This window comes from Mustelus asterias, chromosome 19, assembly GCF_964213995.1.
Source record: "Mustelus asterias chromosome 19, sMusAst1.hap1.1, whole genome shotgun sequence".
NCBI lineage: Eukaryota > Metazoa > Chordata > Chondrichthyes > Carcharhiniformes > Triakidae > Mustelus > Mustelus asterias.
Genome location: NC_135819.1, coordinates 76,374,299 through 76,399,222, shown reverse-complemented (window position 1 = coordinate 76,399,222; position 24,924 = coordinate 76,374,299). Strand labels below are relative to the sequence as shown.

The 24,924-nt window shown below is 45.8% G+C and overlaps 1 long non-coding RNA gene across 1 annotated transcript in view; it reads left to right on the top strand.

Annotated features, from left to right (window-relative positions):
- The first annotated feature begins 11,189 nt into the window (after positions 1 to 11,189).
- LOC144507591 (uncharacterized) overlaps positions 11,190 to 24,924 on the top strand; it is a 100,200-nt gene continuing 86,465 nt past the window's right edge. Inside the window, exon 1 of the long non-coding RNA XR_013500120.1 lies at positions 11,190 to 11,789. This is a non-coding gene — a long non-coding RNA (uncharacterized LOC144507591). The remainder of the gene's footprint in view (positions 11,790 to 24,924) is intronic.

The window sequence follows — 24,924 nt, the reverse complement described above, 5'->3', positions numbered from 1 at the left end:
AAACAGACAATAAATCATGTGGTCATTTCCCTGGATATTCATCATAGATTTGTCAAGTCTATGAGGCTTGGCCTGGTCCAGGATGATCGACGCCACCGTTGGTTCCTGAGCGCCACTGCAGGCAGCTGAAATCGATGAGGAGGACCCCTGCTGATCGTTCGCGGTCGGTGCCGACCAACATGGCCGCTCCCATAAGTCGCACGTGGGTGATGGCGCCAAACTCAGCGACCCCTGGTGGTCACACACCTCCGACTCCATCGACCGTAATGGCATCGTCCTGGCCTCGCATGTGGACGAACCCCTCGATGATTTCGACGATGAAGAGCCGAGCTCTGAAGAATCGCAGGCCGCACTGCCGTTCCTAGATTTAGATCGGCACACTTTCGAATAGTGCCCTTTCTTACCGCAGGCGGAGCACAACACAGCCTTAGCGGGACACCGTTGCCGAGTATGCTTCGCTCCCCCACAGAAGTAACACCGCGGGCCGCCCGGAGCTGCTGCTGTCGTCTGGCCCAAGTGTGAGCACGGCATTACGCAGCATTTCGAACCCGAGGGACGAGGAGGGATTGGCGACTGCTCCTGCCACGTTGTCTCCACGTGGTCTTCCCGATACAATACTAAGCTTTTGGAGGCCGTCTCCAGCATCTCTGCTAGCTCGATTGCCTGGGTAAGGTCAAGGTTACCTTTCTCCAATAGTTTAAGTCGAATGTACGACGATCCGACTCCCGCCACAAACGCATCTCGGGCGAGGTCGTTCATGCTCTGCTCAGTCGACACAGCTTTGCAGTTATAGCCCCTGGCTATCTGTAGGAGCTCGTTCGCATATTCCTCCATCGTTTCGCCAGACTGCCGTCGTCGAGTGGCTAAGAGTAACGAGCGTGTATTTCATTGGGCGGTTTGATATAACGCTTCTTCAGAAGCTCGAGGGCCTTTGTATAATCGGTGGCCGCACGGATCGCGAGGTAGACAGTGTCGCTTACCCTCGCATGGAGGACCCGGAGTCTGTCATCATCTGTGGTGACCGCTGCGGAGGCTGCCAGGTAGTCTTCGAAGCACTTCAGCCAGTGGTCGAAGGTGTTAGAGGCGCCCACCGCACGTGGATCTAATGTAAGGCGTTCCGGCTTCAGGATCTGCTCCATACTCTCTTTTTTTTTCAACGAGAGTTTAACAACAGTAAATAAAATTGATGCGCGTTATCAAACACGAGGCTAGATGCTCGGGAAATAAAGGCTTTTATTTACTGTAATGAAGCAGCCAATAATTATATATACGATCCCAGACTGAGGGGTCCCAGCCAGAGCAGGGACTTTTATACCTCTCCCAGGAGGCGGAGCCCGACTGGGATGTACCACAACACTACAGTACAAAGGTGTAACAACCCCACCCTAACCCCAACAGCAACAAGTAGCACAACCCAACAGTAACATATGTACATCCTCGTAGTACTGGCCAGACCCTGGCTCAGTACTATCCAGTGGGAACCAACGATGGTTCACCACAAAGCTAACTGGCCTATAGTTACCTGCCTTTTGTCCACCTCCTTTTTTAAACAGTGATGCCACATTTGCTGTTTTCCAATCTGGGGGAACCAGAGTCCAGCGAATTTTGGTAAATTACCACTAGTAATTTGCTATTACCCCCACCATCACTTTTAGTACCCAGGGATGCATTCCATCAGGGCCAGGAGGCTTGTCTACCTTTAGCCCCATTAACTTGCCCAACACTACCTCTTTCGTGATCGTGATAGTTTCTCGGTCCTCACCTGCCATGGCCTTCCTGTCATCAATTTTTGGCATGTTACTTGTGTCTTCCACTGTGAAGACCGATACAAAATACCTGTTCAATGCCTCAGCCATTTTCTCATTTCCAGTTATTATATCCTGTAGCGGGATCCCTCTTTTTAACTCCACTGGGCTTATTTTAGGTTTGGTTCTCCGTCACCCAAACCCCACCAATGCCCGAGTGATTCTCTCTCTCGTCGATGGAACAATGGCCACCTTGCGTCTACTTCACTAGAGTAGCGCTCCCAAGAGAGAGAAAAGGAAACTGCTGCCTATCCACTACCTGGCAGCCTTTCCTGAGTGGGCGGTTTCGAAGCGCCCAGGGTATCCTCAGTTCTAGACTCCGGAATTATGGTAAGGAATATTTATATTGTGACTTAGTCAGAGATCATTGGTGAGAAATTGAAAAGATCAAAACGGACTCCAATGGAAGTCAAAGATATATATATATATATATTTATTAAAACATCAAGGTCAAAGGTCACCAAACACCAGGAAAACAACACACCATGCCTTATGCTCTATAAGACTATAGCTATGGAAGGAATACTAAAACGGACACCACGGAATTCTTACTTTATACAAGTTTACCACGTCTTAAACTATGAAAGGTGCATGCAAAAGCCCCCCCCCTTTCCCCAAAGCCTCATCCACTATGATGATCTCGGGAACTTCGCGAATTACTAGGGGATACTCACAATCCTAGTTTAAATTGCTCAGTGGGCTTCAGGCTGCGTGCTGGAGACGAACGAGAGGCAGGAAACAGGAGAGGAGTGCTGTCATGCTGGTCCGAAGAGAAAAAAAAAGAAATGGCCGGCCTGACCATCCTTTTATATTGTAAAACTTGAATTCTTTTCCTGCCAACTCCGCCCCCCTTCCAACCGGCAGTTCCACAGACAAAGGCTTGCTCGTGTTATCTGCAGCTGCGATCTTACAGTCCATAGAGACCAGATGGTCCCATCCCAGGTGATAGGTCTCTTGCTGTCCTTTATTGTTCCATCGGAGATCGTTTAATTGTTTTCTCATTAGGGAAATGGGCTTCTCCTCGCTCTGAGACAAGGCCATTATCACCTGTATTGAGTCCAGACCAGGTGTATTGTCTTGCTGCCGGCCTAGTCTGGTGAGGTCGTCAGGTCCTTTTTGTGCTGCTGATAACCTAATCAGCAGTCTGTCTGGTTTCTGGCTGCTTGCAATTTTTGGACTGGGCCCCTTCACACACACACACACACACAGGCTGGCTGGGCTCACTGACCAAGTCAAGTCCTGCAGCCAAGTGTGGCCACTTTCACAGTTCTTTAGGGTTCAAGTCCTTTTCCCAGCTCATAAAAAAGGCCTGAGTTGCCCGAAAAACTTACAATCCCCCTTCTCATCCTCTAAAGGACCAATGTTTACTTTAGCCACTCTTTTTCATTTTATATATTTATAGAAGCTTTTGCTATCTGTTTTTATTTTCTGAACTAGTTTACTCTCATAATCCATCTTACTTTTTTTTATAGCTTAGCTGAGAGCCAATGTTTCGAGTCTGGATGACCCTTTGTCAGAGGAGGTCTGATGAAGGGTCACAGTCATAGAGGTTTAACAGCATGGAAACAGGCCCTTCAGCCCAACTTGTCCATGCCGCCCTTTTTTTTAAACCCCTAAGCTAGTCCCAATTGCCCGCATTTGGCCCATATCCCTCTGTACCCATCTTACCCATGTAACTGTCTAAATGCTTTTTAAAAGACAAAACTGTACCCGCCTCTACTACTACCTCTGGCAGCTTGTTTCAGACTCTCACCACCCTCTGTATGAAAAAAAATGCCCCTCTGGACCCTTTTGTATCTCTTCCTTCTCACGTTAAACCTATGCTCTCTAATTTTAAACTCCCCTATCTTTGGGTCATCCTGATTCAAAACGGCAGCTCTATTCTCTCTCCAAAGATGCTGTCGGACCTGCTGAAATTTTCCAGCATTTTCTGTTTCTGTTTCAGATTCCAGCATCCACAGTATTTGGCTTTTAATCTCGTCTGTTAATGCCTAGCCTGTGACACTTCTTGCCTCTATTCTCACACTGCAGAGTTGCTCATTAATCTTTTTGCAAGGGCCACAAACCGCATATCTCCTATATGTATGATAACTTCAACAACATTGTTCTCTAATAACGGTATGCTTTGTATAGCACGCAAGAAACAATACTTTTCACTGTATGTCAATACATGTGACAATAATAAATCAAATCAAAAGAAGAGAGAGATAGGGAGGCTGTGAATTAAAGTTTATTTATTAGTCACAAGTAGGCTTACATTAACACTGCAATGAAGTTACTGTGAAAATCCCCGAGTTGCCACACTCCGGCGCCTGTCTGGGTACACTGAGGGAGAATTTAGCACGGCCAATGTATCTACCCAGCATGTCTTTTGGACTGTGGGAGGAAACCGGAGCACCCGGAGGAAACCCACGCAGACATGGGGAGAATGTGCAAACTCTGCACAGACAGTGACCCAAGCCAGAAATTGAACCCGGGTCCCTGGTGCTGTGAGGCAGCAGTGCTAACCGGTGTGCCACGGTGCCGCCCTGAATTATGGTTCAGAGACACTTATAGCAGCATGCCATGAGATCCACAAGTAAGGGGAGAAATGGTGGCAAAAATGTCTTCAGGCGCATTGTGGTTAAAGGTGAAACATCACATGAGCATGAATTGTATAAAACAGCAATGAAACTATCCCTGTCTATCCCTACACCTGAAGCAGCTGATCACTTTGACACCAGAAAAAAGGCAAATAAAGTAAGCATAATTTAAGGAAAATGTTTAAAGTCATTCCCAGGAACTCAGAGAATGGCAGAAAATGCAAAACAGTGAATTGGTTTCAGTTTTTCATTGCTGCCACTTCGCCCTATTCTTTTTTAAAAGGGCTTTCTTGACTGCTACATAAGAACAAGAGTTGCTGTGATCTATTACTTTCACTTTGGGAGTTTGCTCACCCACGCAAAAATATTCAGACAGCGACAATTGCTGTCTCCACCGTCAGAACTGGTTTATCTGGCCAGGGTAATTAATTGGCCAATCACCATGTTCTCTCAGTGTTATGCATGAGAAGAAATCATGTTTCTGTAAGTTCGACCCTGCCTCCGACTCAATGGCTGATACAATAATGTCTCTGAGCTTGCAAGAGAAAATATGCCAGAAAGAGATACCTTGGAATGTTGTCCAACCGTGGATGGCACCTGTTGTCTGGGGTGATACGATGGGTGAACGGGAAATCATCATGATTTGCAGCTGAAAAACTTTTCCATTTCTTTGCAAACATTTCCTGTACCTTGATTTTCTACATTCTATGTCAGGTGATACCATCTACACTCGCAAGATGATGTGTCATTAATCTTGTTGCTCTGAAATAAATGGTGAACCCAGGATCAGAAGGTGCTTCTTGGAATCCTGACATCATTCTGAATAATTCCTTGGCAGTGGGTAGACATCGTCTGGAATTTCATAGGTTGGCACCTTTTTTGTTGATGAGTTCCATGGTGCTCGAATGGGTGCCACATTGGTGTGATGTTTTGTAGTTAGCACTGCTGCCTCATAGCACCAGGGACCAGGGTTCAATTCTGGCCTTGGGTCGCTGTCTGTGTGGAGTTTGCATGTTCTCCCCGGTGTCTGCGTGGGTTTCCTCTGGGTGCTCCGGTTTCCTCCCATAGTTCAAAGTTTATTTGTTAGTCACAAGTAAGCCTTACATTAACTCTGCAATGAAGTTACTGTGACATTCTCCCAGTCGTCACAGTCCGGCACCTGTTCGGGTCAATGCACTTAACCAGCATGTCATTCTGACTGTGAGAGGAAACCCACACAGACACAGGGAGAATGTGGAAACTCCACACAGACAGTGACCCAAGCCGGGAATTGAACCCAGGTCCCTGGCGCTGTGAGGCAGCAGTGCTAACCACTGTGTCACCCGTGTGCAGGTTAAGATGTGCAGGTTAGATTGATTGGCCATGCTAAACTGCCCCTTTATATCAGGTAGATTAGGAGGCTAAATGTGTGGGGATGCAGGGATCAATCCTGGGTTGGAGTGTTGTCGGTAAAGGCTCGATGGACCGAATGGCCTTCTTCTGCACTGTAGGGATTTTATTCTATTCTATTCTATGCTGTGTTTTATACTGATGGAGTACCACATCTTACATCAAAAACCGACAGCTGAATCCTGGTACTGACATTATTTTGTTCACCAGCGTGCAAAATCATTCACTCCCCTGGCTTTGAAATGGTTACCACTAAACCAATGTAACCTGACCAGGTCTCCTGCCATTGCCTGCAAAGTGCTTGCAGAAAATCAGCTGGTGGGCCATTGTCACCAGTGTCAATGCTGCCAATGTAGCTCTAATGTACCATGTGAAGTATGTACTATGTGTCATAGTACATCATGTACTATGTGAATGCAGATCTGCTTCATACCAAGAAAGAAAAAAACTGTAAACACTGGAAAATAAGAGTCCAAACAGTTTTTTTTCCTCTTCTGGGTCGTGGACCTGTGCTACATTAAGCAGTGGACTGTAATAGCGTGTGGGCTGAAAGGCAGGCATGGGTCAGTTTTGCACACTAGAATTTAACAACTGAACAATCTCTGCAAAGAAACACTTAATGGTGGATCTGTATATTAACATGAATAACTCACAAGGACAATATAAAAGAGGGCAACAAAGAGAGGTTGACGCAGTTCCTGAAGCATAGACTTCCTGTGGTAGCCTTTACTTGGTGAACCGATGGTGGTTTGCGTTGCGGTGCGTCAGCTCTTTGTTAAGCGTCACTCAGTGTGGCACAAGAGCCCCGTTCTGGCACGGCAATCTCTTCCAGCTTTCCTGCAGAGGAAGCACGTGGGCTGAGAAGATGCTCAATTCGCTGCCCTCTTTCCCTGGGCCCGCTTCTCGCTCAAATGAGCTTTTCATTTCTGCTCGCCTCTTCCAAAGACCTTCCAAACGATCAGACTCTAGAGCTCACAACCGACAGCAACTGTTGTCAATATTCACCACCTACCTACCTCATTTGCAGGTGTCCTTGTAGTGGAGGCCATGACCTGTTCGCCATATAGAAGTTCTCTGGGTTGTCATCCATCCATTGAATGTGTCTGAGTCAGCACAGACGTCACCTACTTAGCAACCTTAGTGTATGAATTAGCATATTCTATAAATTGATTACATAATAAAATGCAATAAGATCTACATTACCTCCAGCACATAGGAAATTTCACCCTGTAGGTTAAAAATAAATTGCTGCATGTCAGTTGATGAATAACAAAGATAGACATGTTTTCATCAAGAGGTGAAATTATGTGAAAACATACATGGTCAGATTTTACAGCCTTGCTAGGGCAAGAACGGAAATTCCTGCCCGAGGCCAATGGAGATTTCCGTTGTTGGATCCTCGCCCGCACCGGTTGCCATTGCGGGTGAGGTGGTAGAGTTCCGGCCAATGTATGGTATTCCATAAAGATAAGAACAGATGTTTTTGATTTGATTTGATTTATTATTGTCACATGTATTAGCATACAATGAAAAGTATTGTTTCTTGCGCACTATGCAGACAAAGCATACCGTTCATAGAGAAGGAAACGAGAGAGTGCAGAATGTAGTGTTAAGGTCATAGCTAGGGTGTAGAGAAAGATCAGATGAATAGTAAAGGAATTAAGGGTTATGGTGAGCGGGCGGGTAAGTGGAGCTGAGTCCACAAAAAGATCAGCCATGCTCTTGTTGAATGGCAGAGCAGGCTCGAGGGGCCAGATGGCCTACTCCTGCTCCTAGTTCTTATGTTCTTATGTTCTTATGTTCTTATTAATGCAAGGTAAGTCCATTTAAAAATCTGGTGACAGCAGGGAAGAAGCTGTTCTTGAGTTAGTTGGTGTGTGACCTCAGCGTTTTGTATCTTTTTCCCGATGGAAGACGGTGGAAGAGAGAATGTCTGAGGCGTGTGGGTCCTTGATTATGCTGGTTGCTTTTCCGAGGCAGTGGGATGTGTAGACAGAGTCAGTGGATAGGAGGCTGGTTTGCATGATGGACTGGGCTTCATTCGCGACCCTTTGTAGTTTCTTGCGGTCTTGGGCAGGGCAGGAGCCATACTGAGCTGTGATACAACCAGAAAGGATGCTTTCTATGGTGCATCTGTAAAAGTTGGTGAGAGTCAGAGTCATAGAAGACATGCCAAATTTCCTTAGCCTCCTGAGAAAGTAGAGGCGTTGGTGGGATTTCTTAACTATAGTGTTAACATGGAAGGACCAGGACAGGTTGTTGGTCATCTGGACATCTAGAAACTTAAAGCTCTCGATCATTTCCACTTTATCCCCGTTGATTTAGACAGGGGTATGTTCTCCACTATGCTTCCTGAAGTCGATGACTATCTCCTTCATTTTACTGACATTGAGGGAGAGATTATTGTTGTCGCACAAGTTCACCAGATTCTCTATCTCTTTCCTGCACTCCGTCTCATCATTGTTTGGGATCTGACCCACTACGGTGGTGTCATCAGCAAACCTGAAAATCGAGTTGGAGGGGAATTTGGCCACACAGTCATAGGTGTATAAGGAGTATAGTAGGGTTGAGAACATAACCTTGCGGAGCACCGGTGTTGAGGGTGATCATGGAGGAAGTGTATTTACCTATCTGATGTCTTGGGCCATTTGCTTTATCTATATCATCCCTCCATTGGGGCTATAAAAACATGTAACTCTCTTTCGAATGACTTGAGCATTTTAGTCCTGATTTTAACTTGGGGATTTGGAGCAATAATTGAGGCTGTGTGAGTGGGAGTGTGACGAATGTCAGAATCTGGATTTTGGGAGCACCTTATCCACAAGCTCCCAGGATTCTGGTAGTCTGAAACTGATGGGAGGTGGCCACTGGTCCACAGGTGGGAATAGAACGTGTGAGCAACAGGAACTCGCTGGTGTGGGCCACAGGAATGGCCCCAGCCAGGTGCAGGATGTAGTGTTACACTTTGTTGCCTAATTAAGGTCAGCGGGCGTGTTCCCGAGGGAGGAGGCCCAATCAGAAGACCTGCAGCTCAGCATGGCTGGCTCCCACATTGGAGCAGGAGGGCCATGCTGCTGACACAGGTAGGGGATGGTGAGGGCATTGCAAAATAGGGACGATCTCTGAAGCCATCAGAACATTTAAAGATAAAGAATGTCAGGCTATCACTGTGAAAAGTGAAGCTTCTACACAGGATTGCTTGCAGATGCAGCTGTGACTTTGAACCTCAGTTTCTCCATGATTTGTGTGTGGGGGGCAGGGGGGAGGCGGAATTAAGAGGAGGCAGCTCTGACCTTCATGGTGTATTGTTAAGAGGCCGCCTCCCGACACCGCTTGGGCTTGGACTCAGCAGGGTGCCTGGGTGATGTTGAGAAGATCCCTGTGACATCAGGAACTTAACCTGTCCTGGTCTCCCCATGCCGATACTATAGTTAAGAAAGCCCACCAACGCCTCCACTTTCTCAGAAGACTAAGGAAATTTGGCATGTCAGCTACGACTCTCACCAACTTTTGCAGATGCACCACAGAAAGCATTCTTTCTGGTCGTATCACAGCTTGGTATGACTCCTGCTCTGCCCAAGACTGCAAGAAACTACAAAGGGTCGTGAATGAAGCCCAATCCATCATGCAAACCGGCCTCCCATCCATTGACTCTGTCTACAAATGCCACTGCCTCGACAAAGCAGCCAGCATAATCAAGGACCCCACACACCCGGGACATTCTCTCTTCCACCTTCTTCCATCGGGAAAAAGATACAAAAGTCAAGATACACGAGTCAAGAACAACTTCTTCCCTGCTGCCGTTAGACTTTTGAATGGACCTACTTCGCGTTAAGTTGATCTTTCTCTACACCCAAGCTATGACTGTAACACTACATTCTGCACTCTCTTTCCCTTCTCTATGAACGTATGCTTTGTCTGTGTACTGTGCAAGAAACAATGCTTTTCACTGTATACAAATAGATGTGACAATAATAAATCAAATCAAATCAAAATCAAACCAGTCAACCTACTTTCCATCTCTCCTGATTTTTGCTTCCACTGACTACACTGATGCACCAGTCTTTGCATAGCCCCTTGGTTGCTACGTCTGACTTGACTGTCACCCAACCCCACGGCAGCACGGTAGCACAGTGGTTAGCACTGCTGCTTCACAGCTCCAGGGACCTGGGTTCGATTCCCGGCTTGGGTCACTGTCTGTGTGGAGTTTGCGCATTCTCCTCGTGTCTGTGTGGGTTTCCTCCGGGTGCTCCGGTTTCCTCCCAAGTCCAAAGATGTGCGGGTTAGGTTGATTGGCCATGCTAAAATTGCCCCTTAGTGTCCTGAGATGCGTAGGTTAGAGGGAATAGTGGGTAAAATATGTAGGGATATGGGGGTAGGGCCTGGGTGGGATTGTGGTCGGTGCAGACTCGATGGGCCGAATGGCCTCTTTCTGTACTGTAGGGTTTCTATGATTTCTATGAACCCCCCACTTTAATAGATTTAACCTGCGTGTGGTTATTGTTACCTTCATGCGAATAAGGAGTAATGTTAACAAATGTTAAACTTAAATAAACATTAGCCTGGTGAAAGGCATTTTAGAGAAGGGATGGCAATGTATTGGTGAAAGTACTGAAGGAGACAGAACCCTGTATATAGACATACCTGAATCGGGAGTGTCAGATGTTCCTCACACGGGTTGCAAAACTACTTCATTCTTCAGTACTGACTATCCACAGTGTGACAAATTCATTCATACAAATCTTCACCCACAAACTGAAGAGAGATGTTGAATGATCTCCCAGCTGTGCTGCAATCCACTTAAACTTTTTCATTCAATACTGTACTTTCAAGGCCTTTACAGTATGGGGTGGCAGGGTGGCACAATGGTTAGTACTACTGCCTCATAGCGCCAGGGACCCGGGTTTGATTCCTAGCTTGGGTCACTGTCTGTGCGGAATCTGCATGTTCTCTGCACGGGTTTCCTCCGGGTGCTCCGGTTTCCTCCCAGAGTCCAAAGGACATGCTGGTTAGGTGCATTGACCTGAACAGGCGCCGGAATGCGGCGACTCGGGGATTTTCACAGTAACTTCGTTGCAGTGTTAATGTGAGTCCACTTGCGACACTAATAAATAAACTTAAACTGTATTTGCAATGAATTATCAGTTTCCAAAATGATTAGTTATCTCAACAGGATTAAGACTTTGTGTTGAACTGAAAGTTCATTTTTTGTTTATCCCCATGCTCCAGTTCACTTCAAGTTTAACTGTGGAGACCTGAAGCATCACTTTGATGCAGTGAGAGACTGATTGGCACTTTTGCGGCCTGGCTCCAGTATTCCCATGTGCTGGTGAGTAATTCATGGGCTGAGAAAAGAAAAACAGCTCAGTAGCTGCAGAACCCAGCTTGGAACATTATTACAGAGAAATCTTCGGTGGTGCCTGAGGGCAGAATTCGAACAAACAGGCACTGGCCTTGTCTAAGATGACTATGGCTAAAAGCTGCAGATTGAGTTGACTTGATGCCAGCACATCCATTGGGGAAAACAAGACAATTTTAACTGCTTTTATGACTCTGGTTTGAGTTGTTAATGTTGCTGCAGTGCGTGCGGTGCACATTGGAGCCACTACCATGGCAGTGGTAGAGAGAATGCACAGTTAAGCTGGTGGATTCCTGCTCAGGCTGGTTGTTGTAGATCCATAGAATCCCTTCAGTACAGAAAGTGCAGAATCTGCACTGACTCCCCGAAAGAGCATCCTACGCAGGCCCTTCCCTCCGCCCTATCCCGGTAACCCTGTGCATTTAGCATGACTAATTCACCTAACCTACACATTTTTTTACTGTGGGAGGAAATCGGAACACCCGGAGGGAACCTACACAGACACAGGAAGAACATGTAAACTCCACACAGGTCTTGGATGGTGTCGAGCTTGTGTGTTGTTGGAGCTGCACTCATCCAGGCAAGTGGAGAGTATTCCATCACATTCCTGACTTGTGCCTTGTGGATGGTAGACAGGCTTTGGGAAATCAAAAGGTGAGTTACTTGCCACAGAATTCCCAGCTTTTGACTTGCTCTAGTAGCCATGGTATTGGTCTATTTAAGTTTCTGGTCAATCGTAACACCCAGGACTTTCAAGGTAGGGGATTGCTAATGTTGATGATAAAGGGGAAGTGGTTATACCCTTGCCTTTTGGAGACGGTCAGTGATCATACTTGCTTTTGATTTGATTTGATTTGATTTATTATTGTCACATGTGTTGGTATACAGTGAAAAGTATTGTTTCTTGCACTATACAGACGAAGCATACCGTACATAGAGAGGGAAAGGAGAGGGTGCAGAATGTAATTTTACAGTCATAGCTGAGGTGTAGAGAAAGATCAGCTTAATATATGATAGGTCCATTCAAAAGTCTGATGGCAGCAGGGAAGAAGCTGTTCTTGAGTCCGTTGGTAAGTGTTCTCAGACTTTTGTATCCTTTTCCCGATAGAAGAAGGTGGAAGAGAGAACGTCTGCGGTGCGTGGAGTCCTTAATTATGCTGGCTGCTTTGCCGAGGCAGCGGCAAGTGTAGACAGAGTCATTGGATGGTTTGTGTGATGGACTGGGCTACGTTCAGGACCCTTTGTAGTTTATTGCGGTCTTTGTCAGAGCAGCAGCCATATCAAGCTGTGGTACATCTGGAAAGGATGCTTTCTATGGTGCATCTGTAAAAATTGATGGGTGTCATAGCGGACACGCCAAATTTCCTTATTCAATTTCTCGTTTGGAATTGTTCTTAGAAAAAAGCAACTTCTTTTATGCATTGGACATGAATTTCACCATTAGCCATGGTCCCCAAATCTTGCCCTGGGTTACTAGCCCACTGACAACACCACAGCGCCATGGCCTCTCCCCACACGAAGCAGTGTTGTCCGCTTTGCCATTCCAGGCCATTCTTCAAAATAATAACGTAAATTTAGGAGAGATATCAGGAAGGATTATGCTGGAGCTTAGGCTCTCTGCTGTGTAGTTGAGAATCGGAGAGGTGAATTCATTTTCAAGAAAGGAAGATTGACAGGATGTGATTCATACGTGGACTCTGATTTTAACTGTCATCAATTGTGGACAATGGGTTGTAGCAGATGGACCATCTTATTTTCCTTCATACTGACATGGACAGGGTGAATAACAGATGGCCAATCCCCTGCTGAGTGTTAAAATCTAACACCTATACTCATCCATATTCTACGTTCATCTGCTAATCCCTGCCTTGATATTCTAGATTTGACAATTACAGTGCACTCCTGGCTGGCTTCCCATGTTCTACCCTCTTGCAAACTGGAAAGGGTGATGCTAGGGTGACCAAATGAGGGAAATTCCTTGCCACAATCTAAAGTCTGCCAGTGAAGCAATGATGAACATACCTGCCCAACATGTGTGTGCAGAGTGACAGTCTATCAACATGTGTGTGCAGAGTGATGGTCTATCACAGGCCCGTGTTTGAAATTGTTTTTGAATATTCGATTTTTTTAAGCCTTTGGTGAATTTCATTTTGCCAGTTTTTTACAGGTCGTCTTGTACGTGTCAGAGTGAGGAAAATCTAAGGCCAGGAGAGTAATAGTGAGCACCAAACATTCCTGCCACTTGTTCTCTCCTGATCAGAAGGGTTTATTTGGATGATTTCTTCTGGAACCCTTTTTCAATGTTTCTCATATGGGGTTGGGGAAGGATTTTGTATTGAACATGGTCTTCCTACATTTGATTTTTCCTTTAGACATCTAGAGTACCTCAGCACTGTTCATTTTAGACTGTTTGGCTTATAAAGATACTTCAGGCAGCTAACCCCTCAGGTCTTTTGCCTTGAGCTGTTAATGCTAGAATGAGTAGGACACCTGAAAATAAAGTCTTTTGGGGAATTTTATTGAGGAGGCCAAATGAGATGCATTGGCAAACCAGGACATCAGATTTTATATTTGTTTTTGTTTTAACCACTGAAATTCCATTGAATTTCATAGGAAGCTATGATAGAAAGTGATCCATTGTACCCAAAGATAACAACTAGAAATTTAACCTGACTCAAAAAAATCATTCAGTTTCATATTGTTTCTTATAGTAGACTTTCCAGTTTTGTAAAGTCTTGCAAATCATCCAGAATTTTCAATATTGCTGACTGTGCTTCATGTATATTGATGAACTTTTAATTTCCTGTCTTCTGAAATTTTCTTGTTGCAAAAACACTTGAAAGCAAAACCAATTAATTCATTGCCACAGATGATTCATCTGTTTCCAGTCTCTCACTGTTGTATGCAGGCCCCATTGTTAATTGAGGGAAGTTATTGAACAAAGAACAAAGAACAGTACAGCACAGGAAACAGGCCCTTCGGCCCTCCAAGCCTGTGCCGCTCCTTGGTCCAACTAGACCAATCGTTTGTATCCCTCCATTCCCAGGCTGCTCATGTGACTATCCAGGTAAGTCTTAAACGATGTCAGCGTGCCTGCCTCCACCACCCTACTTGGCAGCGCATTCCAGGCCCCCACCACCCTCTGTGTAAAAAACGTCCCTCTGATGTCTGAGTTATACTTCGCCCCTCTCAGCTTGAGCCCGTGACCCCTCGTGATCATCACCTCCGACCTGGGAAAAAGCTTCCCACTGTTCACCCTATCTATACCCTTCATAATCTTGTATACCTCTATTAGATCTCCCCTCATTCTCCGTCTTTCCAAGGAGAACAACCCCAGTCTACCCAATCTCTCCTCATAGCTAAGACCCTCCATACCAGGCAACATCCTGGTAAACCTTCTCTGCACTCTCTCCAATACCTCCACGTCCTTCTGGTAGTGCGGCGACCAGAACTGGACGCAGTATTCCAAATGTGGCCTAACCAGCGTTCTATACAGCTGCATCATCAGACTCCAGCTTTTATACTCTCCCACAAGTTGTCGAAGGTCCAGTGTCCAGAGTCTATGATGCAGGTTTCACACCGTGGTGACGGGTGTTGGGAGAACCACCCAATGCGGCAGGATCCATCTTTGAACTTACGCATGCAAGAGCTTATAATGAACTTCCCAGTTTCGAAATTGGTTTATGCCTGTTTTTGGGACCAAACATCACTGGGCCTGGATTGAACACTGGAGGTCAGAGACCGGGAACTTGGCTGAAATTGCGTCTTGTGCTGCATTGGCATAACTCTGGTCAGCTGTTGATGCCAATCGTGCATCCAGTGGCAGCTCGGCAGTTGACTCCACACCAATGTGTGATGGCAGCAACTGCCCTCATGTATGTCTTTGGGGTGACGGGAAAATACATGCAGAGAAGGCGGGGGATGGTTTAGTAGTGGCCACAATGAAAGTTCCTCCTGGTGTTAAAAAGATAGAACATACTGTCTGTAGCCTCCACTTTATGCACCACTGGCTAAACTGCAGCATGATTGGGAAAATCTGAGGGGAATGTGGACATTGCAGGTTTCAGTTAGCACTGACCAATCACTGAGAAGGCTCCTTAAACATCCAGTAGGCCCGCATTTACATATCTTGCTTAAGGTGACTGCTCAGAATGCCTGTATATCACCCCATCCAAGATGGTACTGAATCTATTCCAGGAGATGCTAAATTGAACTTTTCTGCCCCAGATTGGCAAGTGAAAAGCAGACATACTCTATTCTAATAGACGGGGGTGCACATCTGCCACACCTATAGCTTAATGACCATCCCCCCAATTTCATCAGATTTCACTATTTTCTCTATTTGTTGGATGATTCACGATATGGAAAAGGACTTGTTCATGTCAGGTATTTTGTAGCCGATTTGGCTGGAGGCATTTGGCTGGCCCTTCAGCTAATCTGCTTACCGCACTGATGCCAAATCAACTTACCCTCCTCATCTTAGCTGAGTGAAAGAGTCATCCAAGTGATCCCTGGAGCTGCCTCTCAATTCTGTGCGGGCTGTGGGATCAGCAGCCAGTGACCAACAGGCCACTGTTCCACCACACGCAGGGTGTGTGACAGTGGCAGGACGTTCAAGTTGCCTGTAGCAGCAGAATCCATAATTTCTGAAGGTGAAACAGATCAACAAAAACTTTTAACCGGGCCTGGGTACAGAGAAGGGAAAAGGGAAGAAAAGTACTTTCATGGAGTTGGTGCAGATGTTCTGGTGTGTCAAATATCTTGCGTTGCATAATCCTATGATTCTGTAACTGGTTTCTCCTCCAACGCTCGGGAAACAGGCCTTTGAAGATTCTGCAAACAGAACAAGATACATGCCTTGTGCAGGCAAAGAATGTCACAATTTATTACATTCCCTGAACAACATTCCTTTATTTATTGCTACATTCATTTTGCATTTATTTTAAAAGTAATAAAAAGGACTACTCCTTAATTTCAAACATTGTAAAGACATGCGTTATTTATTTTTGAGTGTTTTATATTTATTCTACTTCACTGAGTAATTCAACAATGAAGTTTGCTGAACTTCTCTGCTTATATCTTATGAATTCCACATGATTTATTTACCTAAAGGTCTTACACAACTGTTTGCTTACAGGATTTATTTTAAGTTCTTCTTTGTCCAGTATTTTGTTTTCTTCACCAACTCAGTCCTCCATTTTCATTTTATAGTCAATAAATGCTGGCAACATGTACAGCTCTGACCCTTCCTGAAATGTCACCTGCAATGCTACTTTACCATTTGGATCCACCACCAACCCCTGTCCATCATCATAATCATTCACTCCCTCCACCACCGATGTAGCAGCAGTGTGTACCATCTATAAGATGCACTGCAGCGATTCACCAAGGTTCTGTCGACAGCACCTTCCAAGCCTGTGACCTATACCACCTAGAAAGACAAGGTTGGCAGATGCATGAGAACACCACCACCTGTAAATTCCCCGCCACACACCATCCTGACTTTTAAAGTTTAAGTTTGAAGTTTATTTATTAGTGTCGCAAGTAGGCTTACATTAACACTGCATTGAAGCTACTGTGAAAATCTCACACTCCGGCACTTGTTTGGGTACACTGAGGGAAAATTTAGCACGGCCAATGCGAATATAGTTAACCTGCACATCTTTCAGACTGTGGGAGGGAGACAGAGCACCCGGAGGAAACCCACGCAGACATGGGGAGAACGTGCATGCTCCGCACAGGCAGTAACCCAAGCCGGGAATTGAACCTGGGTCCCTGGCGCTGTGAGGCAGCAGTACTAACCACTGAGCCACCGCGCCTTGGAAATATATCACCATTTTTTCATTGTTGCTGGGTCAAAATCCTTGAATTCCCTTCCTAACAGCACTGTGGGTGTAGCTACAACAGGGGGACTGCAGCGGTTCAAGAAGGTGGCTCACCAGCGCCTACTCAAGGGCAATTAGGGATGGGCAGTAAATGCTGGCCAGTGACGCCCACATCCCGTGAAATGAATAAAAATAATTCAACTTTCTTTTCCAGCATCCACTCCTACCACTCCCCGCCCCCCCCTGCCCCTGCCCCCCCCCCCCCCCCCCCCACGACCCAACAACCTCTCACCTCACCATCCTTTGCCAACTTTCCCTTCCCCCCCCCCCCCATGACCCAACAACCTCTCACCTCACCATCCTTTGCCAACTTTCCCTTCCCCCCCCCCCCCACGACCCAACAACCTCTCACCTCACCATCCTTTGCCAACTTTCCCACTTCTCTTCCAGTTCACACTTCCGCAAATCCTTGTCCCGGTGGCCTGTTCCTCATGCGTGAGCAAAGTTAGTGAATTCTGGCAGGAGGGACTGTTGGAGATGATCGTCACCTCACTTTCCAGTGAAATTCTCTGGCTTGGGATCAGAATTGGAAACCATGGTTCATTGTTTCTTATCGGACTCCAGGACAACTGAGGCCGATTGACTTGTTTCCATTGAGTCCTCGGTTGAGAAAGTCAAACAGTGCGCTTCGGGAATTGAACTTGGACCTTTTTGGTTTTCATATAGCCCAGAACCGGGTAACCCTTTTCCACAACTGATCATTATCGGTGGACCAACACGGTGACACTTTGGACTGGATTTTACCACATGCTTTGGAACATGGCATCAGGTCCAAATGGGCATCTGGAGCCAGAGTTGAGGCAGGTGAACAATCTTCCCAAAGGCTGATTTTAAATTGGCTGCCTCTCTGCTCGCCGCCCAATGAGGATGGCATGTGGACACCTGATGCTGCCAGCTGAAACAGAAGGTTGACTGGTCTTGAGCCTTGGGAGAGATGAGAACTGCTGAGACAGGCCAATGGCCACCAGGATACCTCAGTATGGAGGCACCCTCGCTGTGCTGTACAGCGGTAAGCAGTTAGTAAGGATCTATGTTGGTAGGTATGTAGGTATAGAGAGAAATCTCCCCCATGCTGGATTGGCCTTATCTGCGATTGTGTTCTTTTATGAACACGCTCTTTATGGATTGACACCCTGGCATGGACTTGGCCAATGAGACTACCTCTGTTAAGTTGGTGAACTTTGCACATGATGCAAGGCTGTAAAATTAACCCTAATTGACATTTTAACTTTGTCAATTGGTTGTCCACCTCAGTCAAGTGGGCAGCCAATGTTCTTCTTAGCCCATCCCTGGGACAGTTGTCTGGTTGTGGGAATGCATTGGGGTCATGACTCAACACAATCCTCCTCACCCCATTATTTTCCCAATCTTTCCATCTACAACCAAGCCACCACACAACGAGAAAAATTCAACCCACTGTCACTGCTTTTGAATATGATGGTTCCCCCCTTTAAACTGGGTTGAAAATCAAATGATATCATTGCAACTGTCACCTCTACCGAGACAGCTTGAGAGTTTCCAGAATGTGGTTAGTGTAGTTTTGATGATTAGCGGTGGTTAGAGATTCTGTAACATTATGAGGAGATCAATAATGCTAAGAGAGACAGGAAGCTGTGTGTCCACGGAAACTACAACTCTTTGGTACATAATTCTCATAGAATCCTATAGCGCAGAAGGGAGCCATTCGGCCCATCGAGTCTGCATCTACCACAATCCCACCCAGGCCCTATCCCCCACAACCCCATTCATTTACCCTAGCTAGTCCCCCTGACACTAAGTGTCAATTTACCAATCCACCTAACCCGCACATCTTTGGACTGTGGGAGGAAACCGGAGCACCCGGAGAAAACCCAAGCAGACACGGGGAGAACGTGCAAACTCCACACAGACAGTGACCCAAGCCGGGAATCGAACCCGGGTCCCTGGCGCTGTGAGGCAGCAGTGCTAACCACTGTGCCACTGTGCCACCTCATTAACTCCTGTTTTTAGAAAGGTGTGTGTATTGCAATATATGAAGCAAATTGGACTGTCCCTTGTGTAGCGTTGTGGGATTTATGATCATTTAGAGTCATAGAGTCATAGAGGTTTACAGCATGGCAACAGGTCCTTCAGCCCAACTTGTCCATGCTGCCCTTTCTTTTTAAACCCCTAAGCTAATCCCAATTGCCCGCATTTGGCCAATATCCCTCTATACCCATCTTACCCTTGTAACTGTCTAAATGCTTTTTAAAAGACAAAATTGACAAAATTTGAGTTTGTGGTGGACTCAGTTCTGTTCAGGTCTTTAACCTGGTGTTGTGAGACTGCTTACTTAGTGTGAGGACCAGTGAAAGTTAATAATAAGCTGGGGTTAAGGCTGTAGAGACTTTTGTTTCCTTAACGTCTGACAACCAATGTTGCAGGAATCCACATGCCATCAACAATGCTCAGAACAGGTGTCCTTTGAATATGGGCAAGAGAGTAAAACCCTGGTCTTTCAAATCTCCACTGCAGTGAAGCTGAGGCAGAGCTAACGCCATGTCATGTTTTCCAGGGTGAGCTCCCCCGGTCTCTAGTTTAAGTCATCTGCTGGTATGTGAAGTGCTTGTCCAGAGCACTGGACCTGTGACACACTTGGAAGGGATGTTTCTTGTATCATAGTCATCAAATGTACTAAATATACTAACTGTGGTTAAATATCAGCTGAACAGCATTTTTGTACAAACCACCATGTCCGTGTTGACACAAAGAGCGATGGTGATAGTCTTTTGTTCGGCAACTGTATTGAGAGATTCAGAACCAGGGAGAGTAAATGGAGTAATAGTACAGGTCAGCCATGATCAAATTGAATAGTGTAACAGGCTTGAGGTGATGAATGTCCTCCTCTGGTTTATGTTCCGATCTCAAACGACCATCTCCCTGTGAGAAGCCTTCTTGATGTGAAGATGCCAGCGTTGGACTGGGGTAAACACAGTAAGAAGTCTCACAACACCAGGTTAAAGTCCAACAGGTTTATTTGGTAGCAAATACCATGGTATTTGCTACCAAATAAGCCTTCTTGAACAGGTCAAGCCTCAAGAATACCATGGACCCGATTAATCTCTACAAGGAATAAGAGGTGGAGAGGGCATTGCTTGAAGTTCATTTTAAGGTTGAAACAAGGCCTATGCATGTCAAAGGCACTGCTTTGTCTTTTGGTCTCCAAGCGGTACGCAGCAAATCAGTCGTATCAGGACTTTGTGCCGGATTGTCTGGTGCCCATGGCCAGTTAGACTCTGTGCTCTCTGCTGAGCATCAGAAATTCAGATCGTCAGCCTATTTAGTCACAGATATATCACAGCCAGGCCTGCTGTTTTCCTGATCTGACAATCCAACCAAAATTCCGAAAGAAGAGCATTTTCAGCCTTTGTTCTCTCTGTGGACAGCTATTAGCAGTCTTTTCCTCAGGTTTCTATGGCTATGACTCATCTTTCATTCCCTCCCCCTGCAGTATAAACTTCTCCCACTTTCTATGCCTTTTAGCTTTGACAAAGGGTCATCTGGACTCAAAATGTCAGCTCTTTTCTCTCCTTACAGATACTGCCAGACCTGCTGAGATTTTCCAGCGTTTTCTCTTTTGGTTTCAAAACTCTGAGATAATGATTGAAACTGGGGAATTTGACAAGATCTTTCTCACCTTAGCTCAGGGGCACTTGAGTCAATTTTAGAGTCTTCACTGTTACAGAGGCTGAAAGTAGCTAAGCCAACTCCCACTAAGGATGGAATCTTGACCTACTTGCTCTGTATAAGTGAGTTCCACACTTGTCTACTTCAGGACAGTGGAGTCTGTGTTCTCATTTCTTACCTAAGTTTAGTTGAAACAACAACTTGTATTTGTAGAGCACCTTTCATGTCACAAAGCATCCCAATGTGCTTCACAAAATCAAACTTGACATCCAGTTGTGTAGGGGATAAGTAGAACCAAAGACCAAAAGGTATGGCCCAAGATGTAGGTTTCAAGGAATGTCTCAAAGGGGGAAAGCGAGGTAGAGAGCTGGAGACCGTGAGACCATAAAACCATAAGATACAGGAGCAGAATTAGGCCACTCAGCCCATTGAGTCTGCTCCGCCATTCAATCATGGCTGATATTTTTCTCATCCCCATTCTCCTGCCTTTTCCCCATAACCCCTGATCCCCTTATTAATCAAGAACCCATTTATCTCTGTCTTAAAGACACTCAATGACATGGCCTCAACAGCCTTCTGCGACAAAGAGTTCCACAGATTCACCACCCTCTGGCTGAAGAAATTCCTCCTCATCTCTGTTTTAAAGCATCGCCCCTTTAGCCTGAGGTTGTGCCCTCTGGTTCCAGTTTTTCCTACTAGCGGAAATATCCTCTCCGCATCCACTCTACCCAGGCCTCACAGTATCATGTAAGTTTCAATAAGATCCCCCCCTCATACTTCTAAACTCCAACGAGTACAGACCCAGAGTCCTCAACCGTTCCTCATACGACAAATTTGTGGAGGGCGCTATCTTACCGCCCGTTCATGCCACGCTCCCACTGCAATGAAGGCAGAAAATTTGGCAGCAAGGCAAAACTCCGTTCGTTGCAGTGGGATGGGAAAATCCTGCTGGCGTGAAGGGTTGGAAAATACCAGCTGGAGAGTTTCAGGGAGAAAATTCCAGAGCTTTGGGCCCTGACAACTGAAAACGCAGATGCCAATGGTGGAGTGCTCATAATGGATAATCTAAAGAAAAATAATTTCCCTCTGCTTATTTTTGCACAGTTCCACCACAATATAAAAGACATCAGTGAAATCCTCAAACCACACTTTGTCAGGTGTCACACATGCATGAATTTCTATGTTGCAGTTACCATTTAATTCCATTCATGCTGTGGGATAGTAGAGAAAAGCCAAATCATTGATTGATCTTTATTGTGGATGCTACAACAACAGTCAATTTTCCGTTCTATGCTGTTGTTCACCCATGTATCTTTCATTGTCTAATTAGCATTGTACAAAGTGCCCTGGATGTCACCCAATGGAAACCAATCAAATCAAACAATAACAAGGAACACATTGCTGCGAACCTTATGGAATGACATTGTTGCTCGCCATGATGAGTGGTTGGCACTGCTGCCTCACAGCGCCAGGGATCCGGGTTCAATTTCGGCCTTGGGTCACTGTCTGTGTGGAGTTTGCACATTCTCTCCGTGTCTGCGTGGGTTTCCTCCGGGTGCTCCGGTTTCCTCTCACAGTCCAAAGATGTGCGGGTTAGGGTGATTGGCCATGCTAAATTGTCCCTTAGTATCTCGGGTAATTGGGTGGGGTTACGCGGATAGGGCCTGGATGGGCGGTGCAGGCTCGACAGGCCGAATGGCCTCCTTCTGCGCCATAGGGATTCTATGATTCTATTAGTGCTGCAGGTTTAAGCTTACTTACTAGTGTCACAAGTTGGCTTATATTAACACAGCAATGAAGTTACTGTGAAAACCCCCTAGTCGTCACACTCGGGCACCTGTTCGGGTACACTGAAGGCGAATTTAGCATGGCCAATGCACCTAACCAGCACATTTTTTGGATTGTGGCAGTGCTAACCACTGTGCCACCGTGCCAGGTCTCATTCTTGTTATTGGAACAATGATGACGTTAACAAGTCCCGGCTGGGGAGCATATTGAATGTTTAGAGAGAGCTCGCAAATGACAAACAGCCACCAGAATGGAGGCACCACACGATAACTGGAGATGTGAAATATTTGAGCGGTGTACTGTACACGGAGCACAATCTCTCCTTCAACCATCGGCCCCTTCACTACCAGACACAAAGCAGCCTTTCTCTGCTTTCTGGGAAAAACAAAGCAAATGCATAACCTGCCCTGCACACTCCGAGGCTCTCGCCTGAATCCATTTATTCTTCACAGTACAATAAAAAAAGGGATCCCGGTGCAAGGTGGAAAATGCAAATTACAGGTATAATTGTTCGGTGATTGCCTCCGTGTAAGAGATCAGTGTTACACTTAAGAAATTGTGTACTTTTCTGTTATTCAGCGGTAATCCTAGAGTCTTTTCTTCTGGAGTGCTTCAATTACAATAGATTGCAGTGGGGCCTGCAGGGGAAGACAAGACCAGGTGAGTCCAGTCAGTTACTTCAACCTGTCAGCTGCCATTAATGAATAGGGTGGGGACAAAAGAAAATACACTTAATAAGCGTATCTTCTATCCTGGAGACTACCTCCTTCTCACTGTCCTGCAGCCTTCCATTACACACTTTTTTTTTCAGACATTGAAATGTACGTTGAATGCTTCTCTGCTGGGTTGAGTTTCACTTTCCTTGCAACTGTTTTGGAGTAGACAGACCACTCTCTGATGAAATGAGGCGAGGTAAGGCGAGGCATTGTCATGAGAAAACAAACACGTCATTCTCCGTCTTCGGCTGGGCTCATCCTTGTGTTTCATTTTTTTGTGAATCCCGATCTGACAGTCACAGCAACATTTCGATATTCTCACCATCTTTACTCAGGTGTGAATCTTTCTGACTAACCACAATACCCAACCCCAACATCACTGCTTATGCTATGTGAGACTGCCAAAGGGCAGGTTACGTATCGGTGAGGTTAGACAAGGCAATACCTGAAGGAACGAGTGTTACTCGATACTCTGAAATTTTAAAATACCCTGGTAAACATGCCCTGAACATGTTCTGTATCGAACGGAAGTTACCCACTGGATTATTTTAACCCATGCACAATTTCAATAGCTGGATGATTTAATTTAAGTACACAACCCAGGCTGACACTCCGACAGAGTGCTGCACTGTCAGGGGTGCCATTTTACCGAATCATAGAATCCCTACAGTGCAGAAGGAAGCCACTTGGCCCATCGAGCCTGCACCGACAACAATCTCACCCAGGTCCCGTCTCATCCCCGTAACCCACATATTTACCCTCCCAATCCCCCTGACACTAAGGGGCAATTTATCATGGCCAATCAACCTAATGTTGGATGAGATATCAGGTGATCGCAATAAATCCGAAATGCCAAAACGTTGTGTGATTTCAGGAAGAAATTAGAGAAAGCTCTTGGGACTGAAGGGATCGAGGGATATGGGAGGGAAGGCTGGATCAGGATATTGAATTTGATGATCAGCCATGACTAAGATGAATGGCGGAGCAGGCATGAAGGGCCGAATGGCCTCCTCCTACTTCTAGTTTCTATGTTTCTATGGCAGTATTTGAAGAGGGGCACAGGAGTTCTCGATCCTTTGACCAGTTTACTATCTCCTGGTCGTGAATAGCTTTCCTCTGAAAGCACATTAACGATGGAATCCATTTTTAATTAATGGCCAATCAGCTCCCCTGATGGCTCAGTTGCTAGATGGCCTGTCCAGTGCAGATCTGAATCAGACGAAGCGGGAAGAACTCTATTACTATTAGCTCCATTCACAAACTCACTATTATTATTATTATTATTCACACTCTTCCGTCCTTAATGGCACCATCAACACACCCTTCTGCCTCATATTCATGACACCTTTATCAATCTCGCCTCTGCTCTGACCTATCCCTGTGCTTCTATTCTGCCCCACCTCCTCCACCGCGCTCCCCCTCCACCAACTATATAATTAATGACAAGTCTATCCCTCTTCAGTTCTGCAGAAGGGCCATATGGACTCAAAACATTACTCTGTTTCTCTCCATAGATGCTGCCAGACCTGCTGAGTTTATCTCCCATTTTCTGTTTTTTTCCCCCCCAGATTTCCAGCATCTGCAGCACTTTGCTATTATTTTATAGGAAGATCTCATGTTGGATTCCCAGCCTGATGGCAGCTGGGGTTTTAGCAAGGGTAGAATATAGGGCCCCAGTATAGTTGGACTGGGGAATTAGCCAACATTCCCATTCCTGATTGCTATCCATAGGATGGTGGAGAGTGTTGAGAATTT